Source organism: Rana temporaria, chromosome 8, assembly GCF_905171775.1.
Source record: "Rana temporaria chromosome 8, aRanTem1.1, whole genome shotgun sequence".
Taxonomy (NCBI): domain Eukaryota; kingdom Metazoa; phylum Chordata; class Amphibia; order Anura; family Ranidae; genus Rana; species Rana temporaria.
The window spans coordinates 72,365,928-72,380,426 of NC_053496.1; the positions used below are offsets into that span (position 1 = coordinate 72,365,928).

Genomic DNA, 14,499 nt, shown 5'->3' on the forward strand with positions numbered 1-14,499 from the left:
CTAAATTACAGGAACGTAGTCTCCTAGATCAACAGATCCTGTTGCTGTCAATTTGTAGTCAGTGGTAAAATCTCTATGTAATTAAACTGCCACACCACAGCTAAAAGGGCCAGATGCAACTTAATTCCCCAAAAACTTTTAGAGCCGGTTCACACTGGGGCGGCACGACTTCAGGGGCGACTCGGCAAGGCGTCCTGAAGATGACTTCAGAGGCGACTTTCAAAATGACTTCTGTATAGATGTCAATGCAAGTCGCCCCGAGTCGCCCCCAAAGTCGTACAAGAACCTTTTTCTAAGTCGGAGCGACTTGCGTCGCTCCTATTAGAACGGTCCCATTCTATTGATTGAATAGAATGGGACGTGGCTGAGTCGCCTGACGAGTCGCCCCAGTGTGAACCGGCTCTTAGGGGGACAATCAAAAGAGATGTCAATGTGTTTTGGGGGTCCAAAACCACCCTTTCATTGGGGTTTGAGATTGAAAACAAAATATTGTAAAAGGACTAGAAGTGAATTGGATTTTAATGGAAGCAGAGAGAGACATAATGGGTATTGGGACTAATAACATACAATATATCTAAAGAACATTGGGCCAGATCTACAGAGCAAGTACGCCGGCGTATCTACTGATACGCCGGCGTGCTTTCAAATTTCCCGCGTCGTATCTTTAGTTTGAATCCTCAAACCAAGATACGACGGCTTTTGGGTAAGATCCGACAGGTGTACGTCTTCGTACGCCTTCGGATCTTAGATGCAATACTTCGGCGCCCGCTGGGTGGAGTTTGCGTCGTTTTCCGGTATGCAAATTAGCGATTTACGACGATCCACGAAAGTACGCGCGGCCGTCGCATTTTCTAACGTCGTCTGTAGTCGGCTTTTTCCGGCGTATAGTTAAAGCTGGTATTTTGCAGCGTATAGATAGACTTGCCATGTTAAGTATGGCCGTCGTTCCCACATCGAAATTTGAAATTTTTTTTTTTTTGCGTAAGTCGTCCGTGAATAGGGATGGACGTAACTCACGTCTACATTAAAAAAATGACGTTGCTGCGACGTCATTTTGCGCAAAGCACGGCGGGAAATTTCTGGACGACGCATGCGCCTTGATCGCCGATTTGAATTACGCCGCCAGAAATACACTACGCCGCCGTAACTTACGGCGCGAAATCGTTGAGAATTCGAAATTCCGCCAGGTAAGGTACGGCGGCGTGGCGTATCTCTGATACGCTGCGCGGATCCAATTCTCTCTGGATCTGGCCCATTGTCTTTATTTTACACAATATAAAAACCACATGTTGCTATCAATATAGTACATTGCAAAAATCTGTGCATAAAGTCCGCTGAGAAGGTCAACGTGCTTTGCGGATTGTCCACTTCGTCAGGTCCAGTAGAATTGAGCACATTGAAATTGATAAATCAATGAATTTATGCTGTCCATAGACTGTTTGTATCTAAGTCCATTCAGCATGAGCCGGCCGCATATGAGCAGGCTGAATAACCATGTATGAGCAGGCTGAATGTACCCAAGTTGATCGATCAATCAACTTGGATACAACCAGCCTGCTGGATTTGGCATGTGATTATTGCTAGCGACTGTCGCAGCCACTAGCAATAATCACTGTGTTCTCCCGGTGGGGACGGCTTTCCCCTGACCACCCCCGCTGGGAGAACACAATGGCTCGTTGGGAGGGATTCCCATGTCAACACTCTCTGTGTTGTTGGGGGAATCGAGCAAATTTCTCTTTACTAGCTCCATCTATGGCCAGTCTTTGGCAGCAAGATCTTTAGTGTCTCATAGGCTTTCTTCCTCTACCTTCCCTACAGGAGCCTAGAGAGGGATCAACTTCCTTGGCCTTTATTTTCTAATGCAAGGTACAGAAATTGATTTCTCTATTCAAATCTACGGATGTTTCATGCTTAAGAAGAGCAGTAACATCATCACTCTGTAGCATTCTTACTCCAGGCTGTGAAATGTTTCTCATGGTTAAATTATGAATTACATTTTTACTAAATGAATGTTCTTAATACCTAATTATGAAAATGCTGTAATATAATTCTGTCTTCTCATCATTGGGCAAGGCTCAGCATTGAGTTGTAATGTAATTATTCAGCAGATAATTGGAGGAGCTCTTCAAAGGATTAACCTCTTTATTACAGAGTTTTGGATAATTGAGTTCCATTTACAATCCACTACTTTGTCCATACTTTAGACAAGCCAGCAGTCAAGCAGACTTAATTAGATGGGCACACCACCATCTAAAATATTTATATTTACATTAACGGAACCAGTGGCTTCTAACTCTTGGTTTTAACAGAAACATTTTGTGCAATCTTCACGGCTTGGCAAAATGTCAAGAGGTGATTAACCCTTTCTATCCTGTAATCTGAATTATATTGCATTTTATGTTTGGGTATTAGCATGTGCTTTTATCACAGATTCTTTCATGGTAATAAACCCAAAACCCAAAATGCAATAATGTGCAGCTTCCCAATCATTGGATGTGGTGGCTGTGTTAGTGTAGCATTCTCCTAGTCAGTGTAGGTTGCTAGGTTAATTTAGTTTAGCTCCTCTGTAATTAGTGGCGAGGGGGTTGATTGTTTTAATCCTGCTCAGTGTTACAGAGGCTGCTGTTCTGATTGTTTTACCCTGTATTCTAGAAGATTCTTATTACAGTAGTAGGAAGAATAGAAATAACTATTTATTGGAAACCAGCCAATCCCTGGAGGGGTGTGTCCAGAAGGTGGTTGCAAAGCACCAGAGAAGGAGATCTTGGGTGAGTCCTGCTTTGGAAGTCCCATGTGTGAGGGACTTTACCACTCAACAGTCTGCTGAGATGCAGCTATGTGATTATTGATGTGCTAACCATGACTTTGTATGGGGAGGGGCTCTACCAGAATTTTTTTTTTGGGTGGCAATTTATCAGGGAAATCACTGGTGTTAGCGCTTCAATGATCACGGCACCATAGTTGTTATGGTGTCAGGATGATTGAAGCACATTATTTCTATTATTACATTGTATTATTATAATAAAATGGTTTCAACTCACCATAATGTAGAATCAGTGGGAGCCCCGAGTGTGTCAATTGCCATGTCACCTGCCACCAGATGCAGCTTGTCACTTGCCACGTCGTCTGCCTCACATTGCGGATTGTCACTTGCCACATCGCCTACCAAACATTGCAGATTGTCACTTGTCACAAGTTGCGGAATGTCACTTGCCTGCCTTCAGATGCAGATTGTCACTTGCCACGTCGCCTCCCATACGCCCGCTCTGTGTGACCGTGTGTATGCAACACAAGTTTGAGCCAACATTCCGTTGGAAAAAAATCCATGGTTTTCTTGTCGGAATTTCCGATCGTGTGTACACAGTATTAGAGTATCACAAGGTCAAGGTTGGAAGAGAACTTTTGCACTTTATAAACGTGACTGAAAACCCATCCTTCAAACCAAACTGCAATACGTGACATTAGCATGTCAAAATTAGGTATTATATTTTTTACAGTATGACATGTAGCATTGTGGGCAGGGATCACCAACGAGCAGTGGAAAAATAAGTTCCTGGTATAAAAAGGGATGCTAGCGTGGTAGTACTACACAAGTAGTAAGTAGCAAGTCTGTCTTATTACTGATAGGCGGTGCCTATGTTGCGAGCTAGTCCAGAGATCGTTAATCAAGATGGCAGACAACAGTGTTAGTGCGTGCATGGAACAGCATGTGGTGATGAACTTTCTTGTGAACGAAGGCTTAAAACCCACGGATATCTGCAGAAGACTTCAAGCACAGTACCGTGATGATGCGTTCAGTCACAGTAAGATATTTGAATGGTGTATATGTTTCAAAGAATGCCTACGTCCCTCAGTGACAATCCCGGCCATGGTGGTTCCCAGCCCACAGCAGTCATTTATGTGAACATTCAGCACAGGGAACGCCTGATCCTGGATAATCGACGCAGAGCAAATTGCACAAGAGACAAACCTTTCTGTGGGAACGTTGAACACAATCATTCACGAACATTTACATTTTTGAAAAGTTGGTGCACACGTACCAAGACAGCTTTCCGCTTTTGACCGACACATAAGAGTTGAAGTCTGCACTTATGGTTGTCACCTCATCCCTTTAAAACAGAACACATATTAATTGCACAGTTCTGAGGCTAATTTAATGCAGATAAGGCACCAAGTGAGTTATTTACCACATTAATCAGCCGCAAAACCTGTGTAATTAATATGTGTTCGGTTTCAAAGGGATGAGGTGGCAACCCTATCTGCACTGCGTTGTGGGAGCGTTTTGACAGGAAAGGCCAGGATTTTCTGGATTTCATCATTACATGTGCTAAAACCTGGACACATAATTTCGCTTCAGAATAAAAACAACGTCAAAGCAGTGGAAGCATGTGGACTCACCACCACTAAAAAATTCAAACAATTGCTTCCGAAGGTAAAGCGATGGCAAGTGTTTCCTGAGACAAACGTGGCATTATTCATGTGGATTCCCTACCCCGTGGTGCCACTATAAACGGTGAATATTAATGTCGTGTCCTGAGTGATGTGCGTACGCGTCTGCAGAAAAAACGGCCTGGTTTGATCGCTAAGGGCGTCATTCTGCTCGCCGCACATGTGCACGTTGCAGCAACTAGGCTGGGAGATATTACCACATCCCTCTTACAGTCTGGACCTCACTCCAAGTGATTTCCACCTGTTTGGACCCCTAAAAATGTTCCTCAGATGTCAGTATTTCAGCACTGATGATGAAGTGAAGCAGGCTGTCCTAAGATGGTTCAGGCATACTGACAAAGCTTTCTTTGCCTAAGCTTTCCAGACATTTGTTAACCACTTAAGGCCCACCCTATAGCAGTTTTACTGCTACAAGGCGGCACCTCTGCTCCTGATCATGCATATATATGTGCTCTGGCTCTTCTGGGTAGAGTATGCGCATGCGCGCCTCCACCGGCTTGCTACCGCTGACTTGATGTTTGCTGCCAACCGCTGATCATTGAGCAGAGAGGCAGAATGGTGGTCTGCCTATGTAAATAAGGCAGATTGCCGTTCTGACAGGAGGAAAGAGATGAAATGAATTGAATCTCTTGTCCTAGCACCTCCCACAGTGTACTAAAACACTGGTTAGGCACACAGTTAACCCTTTGTTTGCCCCTGATGTTAACGCCTTCCCAGCCAGTGTCACTACCCAGATAGGAAGTATATGTGCTGCAAGTTTTAAAATGACTTGCTAAGCTATTGCTAGACTTGCCAGGCTTCACAAGTTTGTCGCACAATTGCAGCAAGTCCGCACTCCAGATCAACTTTCTTTGCAAACATTTGCAAGTCTGCTGCAAGTTCTGGTTCAGTTATGTCGTGCTATAGTCATCCCACCACATGCCTCCTAGTGTGGCTGAATTTTCATGCTGTAGACTTGCAGAGCTCTTGCTGTAGACTCTCCAATGCAACTTCGCTCTTGCTAGAGACCTGCCATGCAAATTTTCTAGAACTTGTGCTTCAAGTGCTCTGCAAGTGTACAACTTGCCAGTGAAAATGTGCAGCAAGTTAACAGACTTACAATTCAACACTGCCACAAATGTGTGGCAAGTTATCCTTGCTATCTGGGTAGTACAGTGACAGTGAATATTTGTTAGCATTGATCACTGAATTCGTGCCACTGGTTGCAACAAAGTTTTAAAATTGTCAGTTAGTGTCAGAACATCCACCGCAATCTCACAGTCCCGCTATAAGTCGCTGGTTGCCGCCATTACTAGTAAAAAAATAAAAAATTAAAATAAATATCTTATAGTTTGTAGACGCTATTGGCCAGATTCACATAGAGGCGCGTATCTTTAATGCCGGCGTAGCGCATCCCATTTGCACTACGCCGACGTAACATAGTGAGGCAAGTACTGTATTCACAAAGCACTTGCCTCCTAAGTTACGTCGGCGTAGCGCAAATGGCCCGGCGTAACCCTGCCTAATTCAAAATAGGCAGGTAGGGGGCGTGTTGTATGGTAATGAATCGTGGCCCCATGTAAATGAAGCGACGATCTACGTCGCATGCGCGCGCATGCTCAGAATCACGTCGCAAATACTCATTGCTTTCGACGTGAACGTAACCTACGCCCAGCCCCATTCACGTACGCTTACGCAAACGACGTAAAATACGACGGCTGTTCCGACGTCCATACCTTGCATGGGCTGCGCCATCTTTTTGGTGGTTTATCTTTACGCCGGAAAACCGCCTTACGTAAACAGCGTATCGGGCGCAAGTACGTTCGTGAATAGGCGTATCTTGCTCATTTACATATTCTAGGCGTAAATCAACGTACACGCCCCTAGCGGCCAGCGTAAATATGCAGCTAAGATACGACGGCGTAGGAGACTTACGCCGGTCGTATCTTAGCAACAGAGAAGCGTATCTCAGTTTGAGAATATGCTTAAAGATACGACGGCGCGCATTCGGACTTACGACGGCGTATCTACTGATACGCCGTCGTAAGTCTTACTGAATCCGGCTATATAACTTTTGTGCAAACCAATCAATATACACTTACTGGAATTTTTTTTATCAAATATATGTAGCAGAATACATATTAACCCAAATTTATGAAGACTTTTTTATTGCATATGTTTTTTAGCAGAAAGTAAAAAATATTGTTGTTGTTTTTTTAAAAAAAATTGGTTTATAGCAAAAAAAAATCACACAATGGATCAAATACCACCATAATGCCGCATACACACCTTCACTTTATGTGATGAAAAAAACCGACATTTTCTGTGAAGTAAAAAACAACGTTTTTGAAACTTCAATTTTCAAAGACGAAGTTGCCTACACACCATCGTTTTTTCACAATGTTCTAGCAAAGCGAGGTTACGTTCACCACGTTTTTCCATTGAATCTCGCTTCATAACTAGCTTCTGGGCATGCGCGGGTGTAAAAACGTAATTTTAATCAACGTTTTTTGCTACACACGGTCAATTTCTGTGAAGTAAAAAACGACACATAAAATTGAAGCATGCTTCAATTTTTTTGGGTCGTTTTTCAGAAAACATAAAACAACGTTTTCCCCCACACACGGTCATTTAAAGTGACGTTTTTAAAAACGTCGTTTTTTTTCATCACATAAAGTGATGAGAAAGATCTATTTGTGACAATTACAGCGTCACAAGACCACGCTATTGTCAGTAAAGTAACACAGTGCAGTATCGCGAAAAATTGCCTGGTCATGAAGGGGGGTAAATCTTCCAGAGGTCAAGTGGTTAAACACTGGAATGAGGGGAAAAATATAGCAGGGGAGCATGTTGAAAAAAATGTATGCAGCTTCCACTTGAAATTTGTTATTTTATTATATGAACTCAAAAATCCCGGTTTGACTTGAACGCCCCTCGTAAAAATGCCAGAGCTAGCAGAACATATCAGGTGACAAGCTGTTTGTTTTGACTGCTTTAAGGCAACGACCTAATTACACATCAGGGAATAAAGTCTACTGTGTCAGCGCTTCAGATAAGGTGCACAGAGGCTCTTGTGTTTACAAAGTGGGTTGCATGAGAGGTGGTTGGGTAGGTGTGTTTTTGGGGTTGGGATTACGGCCGAGAAGGCGTGTTCTGTGCAGAGTAAAAACCTGCACAGGTGAGAAGCTTGGTAAGCCAGGTATACTAGCAACAATCTACAAGTGACTGCTGTGAAATCTTACGTCAGGTATGGCTTATTCCTGAGATTTTATGTGCAAATGTTGTCTGTGTTCATGAGATATCCTTTTTATTCCACCTGATCAAGGAAAGTTTATGTAAAATTACAAATGACAGCATGCCCTGCCAGCCACAGGTTGGACATTTAGTTCCGCAATAGCTGTATTGCTACAGTAAAATTGTCAGGTTTATTTTTTTCAGCAGTTAACTGTTACATTACAGCCAAAGAACAACATGCTGTAAAAGTGAAACAGATTGTAATAGTTGATTGTGTTACAGTTAAGCGCTATTGTGCTTCTTCTAATTTGTAAAAAAACGTAATTTTAGAATAAAATAATTCCACTACTGAAAAGAATCAATTAACCCTATAAAATGATCACATGCCTGATGAAAAGGGCCCTGCGTTGCGCTTTAACTGCTGTGATATGATTGCTAAACAGTTGGACATCTTCCTAAAGATAAAAAAGCAGCAGATGTGCTCAATCGCATACCACCCTTAAGGCTCTGTTCACACCTAGGCGTATATACGCCTGAAGCGCGACGCCGCAGCAGCCCCTAAGACGCTGGAGGAATGATTTTACATTGCCCTCTATGGAGATAGTTCACATCTCCACGCCGAACGCCGAACGATGTACGCCGTACGCCTGAAAACAAGTCCCGGACCTTTTTTTCAGGCGGCTTTCGGCGTTCGGCATAGGAGATGTGGACCTGGGGGCAAGCTGCATTCACAATCGCGGCGTTTTGTCGCCTCAAATCGCGGTACAAAACGCCGCAATTTGTCGCCGCAATTTGCGGGATAAAACGCCGTGATTAGGTACGCCAAGGTGTGAATGCAGCCTTAGGGTCGGGAATTGGTGCACTCCACCCTCGCTTCAAAAACGATCCAATGATAGAATGGATTCGGCTACTCTATGTCATCCATAAAAAAAATCTTTAATGGCTACATAATGGAGTAGAGCAATTTGCTGTACTCCATTATGCAGCCAATAAAGATGACATAGAGTAGCCGGCTTCATTCTATCATTGGATCTTCCTGAAGAGCCATGGTGTGCTGGCGAGATATGCTTTTATTTCTCTTAAAATCTAGTCTGTAGATAATTTGCCCAGTCATGCTTCAGGATGCTGTTTACAGTAAAGCTGGCCAAATTTTGATCCATGTGTGGGCGCTCCTGTTCAACAGTAGACGATCTAACGATGCCCAGTGGGCTGCAGCCACTGATGAGTGTATTCTGACAGCAGAGAGTCCCTTCTGTCAGAATACACTGGGGTTGATTTACTAAAACTGGAGAGTGCAAAATCTGGTGCAACTATGCATAGAAACCAATCAGCTTCCAGTTTTTATTTATTTTTTTCGTCAAAGCTTAAAGCGATTGTAAAGCTTCAAGTAAAAAAAATAGCAAACATATTATACTTACCTCAACTGCGCAGTTCATTTTGCACAGAGTGCCCCCAAACACCATCTTCTGGGGTTCCTCAGTGGCTCTGGCAGCCCCTCCTTTCATCAGATAACTCCCTAGGAGAAGCGCTCTCCCAGGGGGTTACATTGTGGGCGTGCTCCCAAGTCCAGCCTTCGGCGTCCATAAACGCTGAATATAAGACTCGGCACCGAATGTAGGACTCGGCCCCTCGGCGCCTGCGACGTTGGATTTAATTGACAGCAGCGGGAGCCAATGGCTGCGCTGCTATCAATCTATCCAATCAAGAGCCGAGAACCCCGGGAAGAGAAAGAGCGCGCCTCTGTCGGGTGAAATTGCAGGGCTCAGGTAATTAAAACAAGGGTGCTGGAGGGCTGGTCACTGCCAGGTGTTTTTTCACCTTAATGCATAGGATGTATTAAGGTGAAAAAAAAACACGAGGGTTTACAACCCCTTTAATTGAACAAGCTGAAGTTAGAAGAAAATTGCACTGGATTTTGCACTCTCCGGTTCTAATAAATCAACCCCAGTGTCTCAGTGTGGAGGATTCCACACTTGTGTGGATGGAGGACATTTTCAAACAGCCAGCTGTAATTTGTGGCCAATTTAAAGTTATTGTAAAGCTTTGTTTTTTTTTTAAATAACAAACATGTCATACTTACCTGTTCTGTGCAAGGGTTGTGGCCCCAATCCTCCTTTTCTGGGTTCCCCTGGTGGCACTCCTGGCCCCTCTTTTTCTTGAGTGCCCCCACAGAAAGCCGCTTTACATGGGGGCACTCGTGTGGGCATGCTCCTGAGCTCTGCTGCTATCAATTGTTACTGGATTTGATTGACAGCAGCGGAAGCCAATGGCTGCTGCTGCTATCAATCTATCCAATGAGGACCCGAGACAGCAGCTGGAGCTGCTGTGCTCGTCCAGATTGGGCTCAGGTAAGAAAAAGGGGGAGCTGCAGCACTAAAGGGTTTTCACCTAAATGCATAGAATGCATTAATGTGAAAATCCGTGAGGGTTTAATACCCCTTTAGGAATACTCTAAAGCCCCATACACACTATCAGTTTTCCTGGAGGTTTTTGTCTTCAGATTTACCAAAACCATCTAATATGAGGTCAAACCTCAAGAGTTTCAATTAGTATGCAATCAGGCAGGCCCTTGCACTACATGGTTTTGGTAAACCTGAAGAGAAAAACCTGCAGGAAAACTGATAGGGTGTATGGGGCTTTACACTAATGATATATAAATAGATGATTCTTCTCATCCTGACACAGCACAAAACCCTGTATTCCCACGCACATTAGTCCTCTTTTAATCTAAGTATATATATATATGTTTTTTTGTTTGTTTGTTTTTTTATGGGTTTCCAAACAAATTAGTATTAGTATTATACATTGTCTCTTAGAGCCGGTTCACACTTCCGCGGCACGACTTCGGGGGCGACTCTGCAAGTCGTCCTGAAGACGACTTCAGAGGCGACCTGCAAACCGACTTCTGTATAGAAGTCAATGCAGGTCGCCCCAAGCCGCCCCCGAAGTCGTACAAGAACCTTTTTCTAAGTCGGAGCGACTTGCGTCGCTCCTAGTAGAACGGTTCCATTGCATTGAGTCGCCCCAGTGTGAACCGGCTCTTATTCTGATTCATTTTAATTGTGCTTATCACCTGTTGCAAAGTAACAGTATCTGTTTGGTGTTGATTATCTTGTACGTTTGTTGGAAAATAGACCACATGCAACACTGGACAGCCTTGCAGACAACATGTGATGGTAAACTGTCCTAGCTCAGGTCACAGGTTCAGTTTGCACACCTGGTAGTCCGTTGATTCATGAACTAGCAGCTCTGGAATTTAGGGCCAGATTCACAGAAGAGATACGACGGCATATCTCCTGATACACCGTCGTATCTCTCAGAGTATCTATGCGACTGATTCATAGAATCAGTTACGCATAGATAGCCCTTAGATCCGACAGGTGTAATTGACTTACACCGTCGGATCTTAGGATGCAATACTTCGGTCGCCGCTGGGTGGAGTTCGCGTCGTATTCCAGCGTCGGGTATGCAAATGAGGTTTTACGGCGATCCACGACGGTTTTCGCGTTCGTTACGTCGTCGCTAGTAATTTTTTCCCGTCACAAAGTTAAGCCTGCTTTAACATGGCTTAACTTTAGACGAGCCATGTTAAAGTATGGCTGTCTTTCCCTGGTCGAATTTCAAATTATTTTATTTTTGCGTAAGACGTCCGGGAATACGAACGTACGTTACGCACGTCGGCGTTCAAAAAAATGACGTCACTTCGCACAAAGCACGGCGGGAATTTCAAAACGGAGAATGCGCAGTACGTCCGGCGTGGGAGCGCTCCTAATTTAAATGGTACACGCCCCATTTGAATTAGGCGGGCTTGCGCCGGACGCCGCCGCCGTAAGTTTTCACGCAAGTGCTTGGTGAATCAGGCACTTGCGATGAAAACTTGCGGCGGTGTAACGTATAGACGACACGTTACGCCGCCGCAATTATATGTGAATCTGGCCCCTAGCTACTTAGTTATCTGTTTAAAGGGGGAGATCAGGCATGTTCTCTCCAACAAGGCACTTCCGGCATACCAAAAAGGCAGTTTAGGTACATACCATCCAAGGAGGCAGTCTGGTTATACTCTATCCAATGAGACAGTTTAGGTAAATTGTATGCAAGTGGGCCGGATTCAAAAAGCCCGACGTAAATTTGTGCGGGCGTAGTGTATCTAAGATACGCTACGCCCGCACAAATTTACGTCAGGCTTTTTGAATCCGGCCCAGTATTCCTAAACTGCCTACTTGCATACAATTTACCTAAACTGTCTCATTGGATAGAGTATAACCAGATTGCCTCCTTGGATGGTATGTACCTAAACTGCCTTTTTGGTATGCCGGAAGTGCCTTGTTGGAGAGAACATGCCTGTATCTTAGATACACTACGCCGCCATAACTTAGTGAGGCAGGTTCTGTATTCAGAAAGAACCTGCGCCCTAAGTTAAGGCGACGTAGCGTATGTGGTCCGGCGGAAGCCCGCGGAATTCAAACTATCCATGCAGTGGGCGTGTTGTATGGTAATGAAGGCTGACCCCACATAAATGACGTTTTTGACTAACGGCGCATGCGCCGTCCGTGAAAGTATCCCAGTGCGCATGCTCCAAATTACGCCGCAAATAGTCAATGCTTTTGACGTGAATGTAACTTACGTACAGCCCTATTCGCGAACGACTTACGCAAACGACGTAATCAACGGAAAATTCAACGCTGGCCCGACGTCCATACTTAACATAGGATACGCCTCATATAGCAGGGGTAACTTTACGCCGGAAAAAGCCTTACGTAAAGAACGTAAAAAAAATGTGCCGGGCGAACATGCGTATCTACCTAATTTGCATATTCAATGCGTAAATCACCGGAAGCGCCACCTAGTGGCCAGCATAAATATGCAACTAAGATACGACGGCGTAAGAGACTTACATCAGTCGTATCTTGGCCAAATTTCGGCGTATCTTGCTTTCTGAATACAGAAAGAAGATACGACGGCACATGCTAGAATTTACGCGGCGTATCAATAGATTCGCCAACGTAAATTCTTTCTGAATCCGGGCCCCTGTGTCCAAGGGGGCAACTCGGGTAAGCTCTGTCCAAAGGCAATTCAAGTATATTATCTCCAAAGAAGCCGTTTGGGTATATATTATCCAAGTACGGTAGTCAGTTTGGTGATACTCTATCCAAGGAGGCAGACTAGGTATACTTTATCCAAGTGTGTAGTTCAATTATAGTCTAGTCATCTTTTCAGATATCATGGCTTTTGTTCAGTGAATGTGCCTTATTGGGTACCTGGAAAAGGTTTACATCTTTTTAACCTGCCTGGCGGTGTTCCCGAGACTGACTCGGGGTTAGATTTTCCTGCTACGATCGGTAACCCCGAGTCAGTCTCGGCTTGCCTCGCTAGATCCACAGGCACTTTTTACTTACCTTGTCCCTGGATCCAGCGATGCCACCGCGCTGTGTGAGCGAGCGGGACCTCGCTCGATTCACATAGTGCCTCTGTGTGACGCCGATCTCCGTTCCCTGCGACGTTACGACGCACGGGGACGGAGAACGGCGCCAAATTCAAAAACGTAAACAAACACCTTACATACAGTATACTGTAATCTTATAGATTACAGTACTGTATGTAAAAAAAACACACCCCCCCTGTCCCTAGTGGTCTGTCCTGTGTCATGCATGTCATTTTATATAATAAAAACGTTTCTTTCTCCCTGCAAACTGTAGATTGTCCATAGCAACCAAAAGTGTCCCTTTATGTCAAAAATAGTTTTAGATCAGCTAAAAAACAGCGATAATAAATTATAATCACTTGCAGAATTGTGCGATAGCGATTTGTGGGGAAATTCGTCATAAAAAAAAAAAAATAATGACAGCAACAATTCTGCAACTGAGCAAATTTCAGTGATTTTAATTTGATTACATTATTGAATAATTTTTATTATAATTATATTATTATTTGTTATAATTATTTATAATTATTTATTATATTATAATTTATAATTTTGTTTTTAAAAAAATGTCATACCCGGGATGCCTATTAGAATCTTGTTTGGTCAGATTTAAGTGAGTTATTTCTAAAAATTACAGACCTACAATATAAAACGCCAAATTTCCTTGCAAATAATGGTACCGCTTTCAGCACCTTTTTTCTGAAAGAATCATACCGCCAGGGAGGTTAAGCTGCAGTATCTGTTGTTGCTGTTGCTGCTGGCTTTGCTGCTTTTTGTTGTTTTGACAAAGGCATATGCACCAAAGGTGGTGAAGTGAATATGCAGTAATGTAAATTTACTTTTTGACAGTCTTCAAATCTTCTTTTGCGTGTTCCTGGGCCATGCACCCCCCACCAAACACACTCATACACAGTGCATTAGTGACAGTTTTCTGACGTAAAGGTGACTGGAGGTTGGTGATCAACACTACAGAAGGTGACACTTATCCTTTATCAGTTGTCACAGCTTTTGCCCATAAAAGTGTAGCACCCTCCTAGATAGGTGCTAGGAATTAAATGGTTGGTATTAGTGTGTGTAGTCAGTGTAAAGGCCCATACACACAGTCAGACTTTTTGCCAACAAACTTCAAAATGAGCAGGACATACAAACTTTACGTCAACAAGAGTCCGATGGTGCCTAGTCCGACCGTGTGTACAGCAAGCAATCGGACTTTTGTACAAAGTACAAACGCGCATGCTCAGAAGCAAAGACCAGCTGAAAGCGATCTGTCTGGTAAAACTAGCGTTCGTATTTGAAAGAGCACATTCGTGACGCGGCAAGTTCTGAAATCAAGAAAAGCAGCGCACATTCTCTTCTTCTTTATAATGCGATAATACTAAAAGCTGCTTTGCTGGTGATACTGACGGAGTAAAAAC

At 43.7% G+C, this 14,499-nt stretch overlaps 1 protein-coding gene across 1 annotated transcript in view; it reads left to right on the forward strand.

Annotated features, from left to right (window-relative positions):
• The first annotated feature begins 7,572 nt into the window (after positions 1-7,572).
• Positions 7,573-14,499, forward strand: part of RHOBTB1 (Rho related BTB domain containing 1) — a 129,246-nt gene continuing 122,319 nt past the window's right edge. Inside the window, exon 1 of the mRNA XM_040362003.1 lies at positions 7,573-7,675. The gene's annotated coding sequence lies outside the window, so the exon portion shown is untranslated. The remainder of the gene's footprint in view (positions 7,676-14,499) is intronic.